This window comes from Hippopotamus amphibius, unplaced genomic scaffold (assembly GCF_030028045.1).
Source record: "Hippopotamus amphibius kiboko isolate mHipAmp2 unplaced genomic scaffold, mHipAmp2.hap2 scaffold_129, whole genome shotgun sequence".
NCBI classification, from domain to species: Eukaryota; Metazoa; Chordata; class Mammalia; order Artiodactyla; family Hippopotamidae; genus Hippopotamus; species Hippopotamus amphibius.
This window is the reverse complement of record NW_026648292.1, coordinates 210,813-222,272: the sequence shown is the minus strand read 5'-3', so window position 1 is coordinate 222,272 and position 11,460 is coordinate 210,813.

Below are 11,460 nucleotides of genomic sequence, written 5' to 3'. Positions count from 1 at the left end.
CCTTTCTGTGGTGTTCAGCTGGGGTGGGGGCTGCAGAGGCCACGTGCTCTCACCCTCGTGGCCCTGGGCGGAGACGTGGGAGGGCTGGCCTCCTGGGCACACCTGGCACTCGCAGCGTTAGCTCCTGCTGTAACCAGTCCTGGGATGCGATCTTCCCTGTGTCGCCGAATCCCACCGTCCTTCCACTCTGAACCGCCCTTCTCCAGCTCTTCCTCATGGACAGACTTTGCTGGAAGCCCTGTGGTGGGTGCCATGACAGCAGAGATGTCCTTCCTCCCCTCAACAGCCCCCGGGGTACTCTCTCTGTCTCCTCTGAATTCTGAGGGCATGAATGAAGTTCCGGAGCATCCGAGCCACCCATTAAGTAGGTGCCATGTGGTCTAGCTGTGTTTTGGTGTCTTGGGGGTGCTAGCTTGGGCTTCTAACGCAGGTAATCAAACCAGGAGACCCGCAGCGCAGTGTTTTACTGTGTTTTCACAGCACCCATGCCATTCGAAGCACGGCGGAGGGGGAGTGACTTAGCGAGGATGCAGTGCTGGACTACTGGATGGCACGGATGGTTTGGTGATGGACAAAGAGGTGGATGGATGGAGCATAGCTGAAAGGCAAGGAAAGACACGATGGGGGAAGAAGAGACCAGCCGACCAAGGAAGCAATGCTGAAGCTTGCGCATCTTCAGCTAACTCTGAATTCTCCAGCGACTTGCATATATGCCGGGGGATAATGCAGACTTTGAGCGGATGGTGTGCTCTTCTCTGGCTCTTTTTGGGTTCTTCCTCTGGATTTCAGGGACTCTCCTGAAGCCCAGAGGCCTGAAATTGGAGGCAGGTGTCCAAAAAGTGATTCCCAGAGACCAATGAGTGGGTTGTTTGGTGAGAGAAGGATTTGCTGGAAAGGGCTGAGTGTAGTGGCAGTAACAGAAAGAAGTTGGGATTCCGTGTGGGCTGGCTGTTTCCCCCAGAATTCAGGAACTCGAAAGGAAGAGGGCAGTGAGGGCCAAAGAGCCCAGGAGAGTCCCAAGTGGGAGAAACAATGGGGGCGATGAGGTGAATCAGATGTTGAGAGTGGTTGTGTGTGTGCTGTCAATATGATTGGTGCATAGACTTTCTCCAAGGAACCCCTGTGGTTGGCTTGAAGACACTGTGCTCTTTGCTTTCTCCTGTGGGAGAATTGGTGAGGCCTCTCCTCCATTCATTTGGACCCACCAGCCCTTGGAGGGTGTCCTCTGCATTTCAGTTTCTTTGCCTTGACTCGACTTTGTAGCTCTTGGCTGGGGGTTCCCTTACTCTTTCTGCGGCTCCGTTTTCTAGACGGGCATCATCTCCCCTGTTTGCAAGGGGTGTTCTCATTTTCCATGGACGTGGGGATGTGTCAGCAGCCGCAGAAGCCCCCACCTCCCCTCCTCACCTGGCAGGACACTGGCAAATGCGCCTCCACTCGGAAGTGCCTCTCCCATGCCTTCTCCTCTACCTGCACCCACACGCCCAGCTCTTCTGAGGTCCTGGGTTAGGGAGCAGGATACAAACGCTGCAGGAATTTACAACTGCCGGATGAAATCATCGAACCGAGACCTTAATGCCAGAGGAATTGTGTTTAATTGTTTGGAAACCAGGAGCAGAAATGAAGGGTGATAGGAAAGAGTGTGCGGGCGCGCTAGCGAAGTGTCCAAGAAGCCGACAGGGCCAAGTGGCTACAGGTCAGCAAAGATGATTCGTCGGTTTCGAACCAGATGCTCATCTGAGATGGAAACTGCAGCTGCTCATGAATAAGACCTGGAGATCCAGGAAGCTGCCGTCCTGGGGCTGCCTTTCCCCGAAGCGTGGCTGCATCCTGAAGCTGGGGTGAGGGGGGCTGGCCGCTGGCTGGCGGAGAGAGGGGAGTGGGCTTCCTGCTGTCTGTGCTGCCGGGGGCTAGGCCTCTGGTCACATGCCCGGGCTTCCTTGTGCTTTGTCTTGTGGCACTGCCGAGGGTATGGGCACCCCTGTTGGCACTCGAGGGCACAGGGCTCCTTGAAGTTGGGTGGAGGCTGGCAAGGCTGCTTGGTGTGCTGCGGCGCAGTTAGCACTCTTTGGGTGGTGGGCAGCACAGCTTTGGCACGGGGCAGCACGGCTCGGGTGGGGGACAGCACAGCTTTGGCACGGGGCAGCACGGCTGGGGTGGGGGACAGCACAGCTTTGGCACGGGGCAGCACTGCTGCATTGGAGGGCAGCACAGCTGGGGTGCAGGGCAGCACTGCTGCATTGGAGGGCAGCACAGCTGGGGTGCAGGGCAGCACTGTTTTGGCAGGGGGCAGCACAGCTGGGGCGGGCAGCACTGCTTCTGCTTCTGCTGAGACATTCTGGTCCGAATGTGCACTGGAAGTGGAAAGACACAGAAGCCTTAGAGAGAATCGGCCCAAGAGAACATCCTGCCTCACTCACACCTTCCCCTTGTTGACTTGGCCCTGGTGGCTTCACCCATGGAAGGTGCCTATATTCATGTCTGTGTGTCCGTCTACATTGTACATATACGTTGTAAGCAATTTGGTTTTGAGAGCAATACATACACATGGAAGGAAGGAAGGAAATCAAAGGAAGGGGGGAAAAGGGCGCAAGGAGAAGCAAAGGGAGACCTGTAGCAGAAACCATAGAAAGATGGAAAAAGGGAGGGGGAGAGAGAGAGAGAGGAAGAAGGAAAGACGGGGAGAAAGAGAACACCAAGGAATATAGTGCCACGGAAACATCTGTGGAATCCAGAATAGGATTTCCTGGGATCGAAGTCCTGGCTAAACAATGGATCCGCAGTGTGACTTTGAGCCAGGTGCTTCCCTTCTGTGTCCTTTGCTTCATGTTTTTGTAAGGATTCAATGAGCATATAAAACTCCATAAAGACACACACACGTACATAGATATATACATACGTATGTCGATATATATGTGTCTGTGCATACGGACATACCCACAGGCACACGTGCACACACACACACAGACACGAGGAGCAGCTCGTGACGAGTCCTGGTACAAAGATTTCGACTTATGAAATAAATGTCTAACAATTTCAAAGGAGCATCTTAAGCACTCTTGAAGAGAATTCATCGAAAAGGGGAATCCAGGACAGGAAGACCTTTTACCTCCTTTAAACGGACAGTTGAGGGAAGTGAAAGGCAGAGATGGAGGCAATTGAGGCCCAGGCACACAGCACGGGGAGGTGGAAAGAGTGCTCCCTGACTCCCAGAGCAGGACCGGGCCACGGGGCCACATGCCCTTGTCCCCACTGCTCTGAGCTCCTTGGGGCCTCTGCACCCCTGCTCCTTGAGGAGCTCTCATCCATCCTTGCATTCATCTTGCCCTTAAGGGCAGGTGTGCCCTGAGCTGGTGCCTCTCTCTCCTCCTCAGTCCTGCTCTGCCGCTGGCCACGCACAGCACACACCCCAGCTGGAGCCACAGATACGGGGCTCCTGGCCAACCCTTGGTTCTCTTCTCAGCCCACCTCCCCACACCCTCCAGCTGTTGACTCGTAGCCCGGGATAGGCTGGTCCCAAGTGATACGGAGGAGAGAGATGCCCGAACGAGGCCTTTCGCTCTGACAAACCAGCCAGAGGTCCAGCCCCAGCTCCCAGCAGAGTGGGGCACCATGTGGAGCCAGGCTTCCAGGAGAGCCACTCCTTTGCCAGACTTACCCTAATTCACCAGCGCCTGGAGCTTGGAGATGCTGAAGGGGTTGGGATGCTCAGAGCCTGCACACCTTTTATACATCACGAATCCCTGTCCCAGGCCATGAGGTGGCCTTGGATTGGCTCCCTTAATTAGGCCCTAGTCACAATAGGATGCACCTGGCCTTCCTCAAATTTCAGGCTTTACTCAGCCCTGGACTGGTGACTGCCTTCTCGGATTGGCAGCACGTGGGGATGACGGTACCTTTCCTGTGACCCTGATCCCACCTCCCCAGCACGAGGCCTGGCTGCCTCAGGTTTCCAAAGCCGCTCCTGACTTTGGACTTAGAACCTTGGCATCTGGGATGGTCCCAAGCAAGCATTCCGGACGGTGCTGGGTGTGGAGGGTGTGAAGCAAGTGTTTCAGGATGTTCCTGTGGGTGGGGGAAGGTCTGGGCCGCTCAGGGTACACAGAGAGCATTGCTTGCAGGGAATCGACACCAGAAGGCTGACTGGCTCTCTGGGAGACCTCTGAAACACAGCAAAGGTCTGACCTTGAGCCAGAGCCACATTCAGCCTGAAGCAGTAGGAAAGCAGGGCCCGTGTGTTTGGGTTTTCCCCAATTCCAACAGAAGCAAACAAGGGGGGCTCCAGCTCTGTGTCCTGCCTGCTTGTGAGGAAACCATCAGACTTCATGAAGAGAAAATGGGGGGTTCCAGTGGACAGTGCTTCCCTCTCTCCATGTGTGCACGTCACCCAGACTCCAGGGTCCCCAGGGAAACGATTCTCATAAGGTGCAGAGAGCAGGAGAGGGGAGAAGCACCGACTTGGAATGAGCTGCGGGAGGAGTCACCTGGGCTGGCTCCTGTATCTGAGCTCGCAGGGCTTGAGGCCTGATTCTTTCTTCCCCTTCTGCTTAGAGATTCCAGGACAAGTGTGATGACGCACGCCACGGACTTGGATGCTCTTCAGGAAAGCACATCTGACCGGGGATGAAACATGGCTTCAAATAGCCCCAAGGAGTGTTCCGACCGAGGCTTTGACCTTCAGCAGTTGCGTGACTTTGGGCCCTTCTCATCGTTGAGCCTCCGTTTCCTCACCTGCTGGGCGACGTAAGAGAATGATGCGTGTCAGCTGTCAGCGTTATGATGGACACCATGCGTAGACATGTGCACGATGGTTGACAGCGCACACATGCTCAGGAGTGCTTGGGTGCCCCTTAGAGTCGATCTCTGAGAACTCGAGCAAAGCACACTCTCAGAAGTATGGAGTAGCTCGTTGCAAGACTGAACTCGAGTAGTGACACTTGCTACCAGTGTCAAAAGACCTTGCCTGAGAGAAATGGAAGCAGGCAAGCTAGTCCTGAGAAGAGCACATTTCCCAGCCCAGACCTGGGGTTTAGCCACAGGTCTGCTCAAAGCCTGACAACATCCCTAGATCTTGGCATTCACATTGCAACACGACAGGGGACAGGCTTGGAAACGCACCGTCTCTGCGCCGGGACTCGCTGGGAGGTCCGGCTGTGCATGGGCAAGGCACTGAGGGAGGTCAGAAGAGTGCAGGCTATTCAGAGACAGGAATCCCTTCCGCTTGGTGTCCCTCTGAGAGAAACAAGCCGAGAGCCTTGGCGAGGGACTTCAGCTCGTGTGCCCAGGGGCCGAGAAGAAAGACTATGAGGGGCAGTCATCCTGGGACAAGCACTCATTCCTCAAGAAGCCGTGCTCTCAGGCCACGCTCTGGGCCCTGGGAATGGTGGTGGGCAAGGAGGGCCAGACTCTCGCTGTTCCGTCCACTGCTTCACAGCCTCTTGGGCACCTTCTCCTTCCAACTGTTTGGATCCTTTTCTGTGGTGTGTTGAGGATGAGCTGAAGAGCTCAAACCCAAATGTTGCTGTAGCAACGCTGCGTAACTGGAGAAAACGGGAACATCAGCTAATGCATGAGGTTTTGGTGTTCCATCCTGTCCATCGTTTCTAGAATAAGCCCCTAGTACCCAGAGCAAATGTTTTGTGGGGCAGTCAGGTATCTCAAGCATGCATTAGGTGGTATTGTTTCTATTACCAGAGAACAGATGGTAGGGGTTATGTAGAGCGCAGAGAAAAGGAAGCACTTATCCTGGGCATTTGGAGTGGTCCTGTTCACTGACTTCCACTAGGATCACGGTTTTTCTATCTCCAAGCCCGCCTGCCTCTCGTGGACACACACACACACACACACACACACACTCACACACACAGTAAGATGGAAGGCACCACAGTGACCCAAGAGGTGTCAGCTGAGCTGGGCACCGCCACGCCCACTGGGTCTTCTGTGCCAGGCATCTGGGAAGGAATCCCAGGCTGGGGCCATGCACAGACATGCAGGGAAAGGCAGAGCTGACCAAATGGGGCCCCACCCACAGACAGGGCTCCTGACACAGGATTCCTGGTGGCTGGAGCTACAGCCTCCCTGCTGAAATCATCCCGAGCGGGGAGTCCCTGCGTCACAGCCGGGTGGGTGCCCAGCAGTGGGGTGGCTGAGTGATGTCCTTCCTTTGCCAGGGGGCTTGTGGAGGGGGCACAAGGGAGAGGCAGGCCTCCAGGACCTGTCAGAAACTGTGCTTGAGTTTCACTTCAGGCCTAGACATGTGAGTTATTCGCATTTCCAGGTAAAGGGTACGTTGGCTCGGGCTGCTCAGTGCCTAGTAGGGAAGAGAGGATTTGAACTAGCTCTGCCAGGCTCCAGCATGCGCGTGTGTTCATTTTCTTGCACCTTACAACCCTCTAGAGAATGCTTGTGTCTGGAAGATGTGACTGTATTCTTCCCTGAGGAAGGCACACTTCTTTGCAAGCCCTCAGCCTCATGCCCTGCATCCTGGGATCTCTGTGCTTGGAAAGTCACTCGAGGTCCATGGGCAGACAACCTGCTGGAATGCTGCAGCAGCCTGGGGAACGGTCTGGACTCTATGCTCTGGGGCCATGCACGTGAGCAGGCATGCGAATGTGCACATGTGTGCTGGTGCATGCAGGGGTGTGTGAGTACGTGTTGGTGTGTGAAGCACTATTTCCGGGTGATGGACAGCATGGGATTGCGTGTCAGCCTGGGGTGAGCTGTGGCCTCGTGGGAGGCCTCAGGAAGGAACATGTGTGGGAATATGATCTGGAGTGTGCACGAGTGAGTGTGCCCAGGGCTCATAGTCCCCAGTATGCTGAAGTGTTGCTGAATGCATAGTTCAAACGTTGAAACACCCTGTGTAACAGGGGGCAAAGAGCCTCTGCGCCAAATCCACTGCCTGCCAGCCCCCTTGCCCCCAGCCTGGCCTGTGTCCAGCTCAGTCCTCAGCATCCAGAAGCTTGCAGGCCGATGCCTGTGGTCCCTGGGGCCTCTGGGATGCTGCCCCAGCTTTTATTCTCAGTGGTCACGGTCAGTCTCTAAACTTGCAGAATACTCGTTACTGCAGAATAACAACCCGGTGTGTGACACCTCTGTGAGTGTGTGAACATGCACGAGTGGTTCCCCTGTACCAACACGTGTGGGTGGGTGACTCTGGGAACCTGCTGCCTTTGTGCTCCCAAGGGATTGGTGCATTGTACGTTCTGGAAAGCTGCGATGCAGGCTTGATGCTTCTTTCAGCCAGGGAGACGGTCAGAGCACTTGCCATGCTCCAACATGTCCGGACCATGTCTAGTTTATCAGCACCCCCACCAACAAGCTGTAGCTCCTGTGAGCAAGGAAAGAGTGTCTCTGCACTGCACCCCAGCCTCTAATAGGAAGAGCAGGACCGACTTCCATAGGGTGGCATCAGTGTGTGTGAGGGCTTGGCACACGCTGTGCCCGGTACCCGCTTCCTCAGCTTACTAGCCTCTTCCAGGGAGCTGGGTATGTCTCCAGAAGTCATGCCTGTCTGTGTAAACCGAAGGGAAAAATCCCTGTGAGCCAGAGGCGCCCAGGACTGCCTCCAGAGCAGGAGCCAGCGTGGGTGGGGGTTGCAATAGGGAAGATACAGCAAGAAAAGGGAAACCAGCATATGGGGTGATGCCGGCTTAGGCTCAGTCTCGTTGCTGCCTGTGAACACCCCTCAGACCCTTTGCCCTGCACAATTGGTCCTTGTCCTTTCCATCAGGATGCGTCCTGCCCCTCACACCTTTGTCCATTAAAGGTGTGCAGCCCATGTCCTCAAGCTGGTGGCAATCAGGGGAGGGTCTTGCTGTCTGTCAGAAAGTGGTGAATAATATAGAAGCAAGAGCGAACATTGGTCCAACACCTGCTATGGGTGACGTGCTCCTCCCTGCGTAGTTACGTTGTCTCCTTGAACATCCCTCCCCTCCAACCCCAGGAGGCAGGCATTATTCTCCCCACTCTACAGATGAGAAGAGTGAGACCTAGGGAAGTTATCTGACCCAAACCCAGGACGATGGGATACAAGAAAATTCCCCTATTCGGTCAGCACCGAAGCACCTGTGCACACGTGCTGTTTATGGTCATTAGTGGTGTAGACAATTAAGAGGAGCCCAGAGAGACAACAGGACACCTTCTCTCAAGTGGCTGAGTGAGGAAGGGTGAGGAAAGAGACAGCAAGAACCCAAAGGAGAGATGTGGGGGAAGGTCATATAGAGGAGGCCAGAGAGCCGCTATTTGGAAGCGGTGCTTAGTGAGGTGTCTGAGTGTGGGGCAATGTCTCCATGTGCTCCTCCTCATCAGGGAGTCCCGTTCAACTGTATTCAGCTTTTCAGTACATTTCTTGTGTGATACTTGAGTTGCGTTGAATGCAGTCCTGCGGGGGAAATGATTCTGAAACACAGGTCAGGAGCCTGGAGCCAGCCTGACCCTTTCTGTGGTGTTCAGCTGGGGTGGGGGGCTGCAGAGGCCACGTGCTCTCACCCTCGTGGCCCTGGGCGGAGACGTGGGAGGGCTGGCCTCCTGGGCACACCTGGCACTCGCAGCGTTAGCTCCTGCTGTAACCAGTCCTGGGATGCGATCTTCCCTGTGTCGCCGAATCCCACCGTCCTTCCACTCTGAACCGCCCTTCTCCAGCTCTTCCTCATGGACAGACTTTGCTGGAAGCCCTGTGGTGGGTGCCATGACAGCAGAGATGTCCTTCCTCCCCTCAACAGCCCCCGGGGTACTCTCTCTGTCTCCTCTGAATTCTGAGGGCATGAATGAAGTTCCAGAGCATCCGAGCCACCCATTAAGTAGGTGCCATGTGGTCTAGCTGTGTTTTGGTGTCTTGGGGGTCCTTGCTTGGGCTTCTAACGCAGGTTATCAAACCAGGAGACCTGCAGCGCAGTGTTTTACTGTGTTTTCACAGCACCCATGCCATTCGAAGCACGGCGGAGGGGGAGTGACTTAGCGAGGATGCAGTGCTGGACTACTGGATGGCACGGATGGTTTGGTGATGGACAAAGAGGTGGATGGATGGAGCATAGCTGAAAGGCAAGAAAAGACACGATGGGGGAAGAAGAGACCAGCCGACCAAGGAAGCAATGCTGAAGCTTGCGCATCTTCAGCTAACTCTGAATTCTCCAGCGACTTGCATATATGCCGGGGGATAATGCAGACTTTGAGCGGATGGTGTGCTCTTCTCTGGCTCTTTTTGGGTTCTTCCTCTGGATTTCAGGGACTCTCCTGAAGCCCAGAGGCCTGAAATTGGAGGCAGGTGTCCGAAAAGTGATTCCCAGAGACCAATGAGTGGGTTGTTTGGTGAGAGAAGGATTTGCTGGAAAGGGCTGAGTGTAGTGGCAGTAACAGAAAGAAGTTGGGATTCCGTGTGGGCTGGCTGTTTCCCCCAGAATTCAGGAACTCGAAAGGAAGAGGGCAGTGAGGGCCAAAGAGCCCAGGAGAGTCCCAAGCGGGAGAAACAATGGGGGCGATGAGGTGAATCAGATGTTGAGAGTGGTTGTGTGTGTGCTGTCAATATGATTGGTGCATAGAATTTCTCCAAGGAACCCCTGTGGTTGGCTTGAAGACACTGTGCTCTTTGCTTTCTCCTGTGGGAGAATTGGTGAGGCCTCTCCTCCATTCATTTGGACCCACCAGCCCTTGGAGGGTGTCCTCTGCATTTCAGTTTCTTTGCCTTGACTCGACTTTGTAGCTCTTGGCTGGGGGTTCCCTTACTCTTTCTGCGGCTCCGTTTTCTAGACGGGCATCATCTCCCCTGTTTGCAAGGGGTGTTCTCATTTTCCATGGACGTGGGGATGTGTCAGCAGCCGCAGAAGCCCCCACCTCCCCTCCTCACCTGGCAGGACACTGGCAAATGCGCCTCCACTCGGAAGTGCCTCTCCCATGCCTTCTTCTCTACCTGCACCCACACGCCCAGCTCTTCTGAGGTCCTGGGTTAGGGAGCAGGATACAAACGCTGCAGGAATTTACAACTGCCGGATGAAATCATCGAACCGAGACCTTAATGCCAGAGGAATTGTGTTTAATTGTTTGGAAACCAGGAGCAGAAATGAAGGGTGATAGGAAAGAGTGTGCGGGTGCGCTAGCGAAGTGTCCAAGAAGCCGACAGGGCCAAGTGGCTACAGGTCAGCAAAGATGATTCGTCGGTGTCGAACCAGATGCTCATCTGAGATGGAAACTGCAGCTGCTCATGAATAAGACCTGGAGATCCAGGAAGCTGCCGTCCTGGGGCTGCCTTTCCCCGAAGCGTGGCTGCATCCTGAAGCTGGGGTGAGGGGGGCTGGCCGCTGGCTGGCGGAGAGAGGGGAGTGGGCTTCCTGCTGTCTGTGCTGCCGGGGGCTAGGCCTCTGGTCACATGCCCGGGCTTCCTTGTGCTTTGTCTTGTGGCACTGCCGAGGGTATGGGCACCCCTGTTGGCACTCGAGGGCACAGGGCTCCTTGAAGTTGGGTGGAGGCTGGCAAGGCTGCTTGGTGTGCTGCGGCGCAGTTAGCACTCTTTGGGTGGTGGGCAGCACAGCTTTGGCACGGGGCAGCACTGCTGCATTGGAGGGCAGCACAGCTGGGGTGTAGGGCAGCACTGCTGCATTGGAGGGCAGCACAGCTGGGGTGCAGGGCAGCACTGTTTTGGCAGGGGGCAGCACAGCTGGGGCGGGCAGCACTGCTTCTGCTTCTGCTGAGACATTCTGGTCCGAATGTGCACTGGAAGTGGAAAGACACAGAAGCCTTAGAGAGAATCGGCCCAAGAGAACATCCTGCCTCACTCACACCTTCCCCTTGTTGACTTGGCCCTGGTGGCTTCACCCATGGAAGGTGCCTATATTCATGTCTGTGTGTCCGTCTACATTGTACATATACGTTGTAAGCAATTTGGTTTTGAGAGCAATACATACACATGGAAGGAAGGAAGGAAATCAAAGGAAGGGGGGAAAAGGGCGCAAGGAGAAGCAAAGGGAGACCTGTAGCAGAAACCACAGAAAGATGGAAAAAGGGAGGGGGAGAGAGAGAGAGAGGAAGAAGGAAAGACGGGGAGAAAGAGAACACCAAGGAATATAGTGCCACGGAAACATCTGTGGAATCCAGAATAAGATTTCCTGGGATCGAAGTCCTGGCTAAACAATGGATCCGCAGTGTGACTTTGAGCCAGGTGCTTCCCTTCTGTGTCCTTTGCTTCATGTTTTTGTAAGGATTCAATGAGCATATAAAACTCCATAAAGACACACACACGTACATAGATATATACATACGTATGTCGATATATATGTGTCTGTGCATACGGACATACCCACAGGCACACGTGCACACACACACATAGACACGAAGAGCAGCTCGTGACGAGTCCTGGTACAAAGATTTCGACTTATGAAATAAATGTCTAACAATTTCAAAGGAGCATCTTAAGCACTCTTGAAGAGAATTCATCGAAAAGGGGAATCCAGGACAGGAAGACCTTTT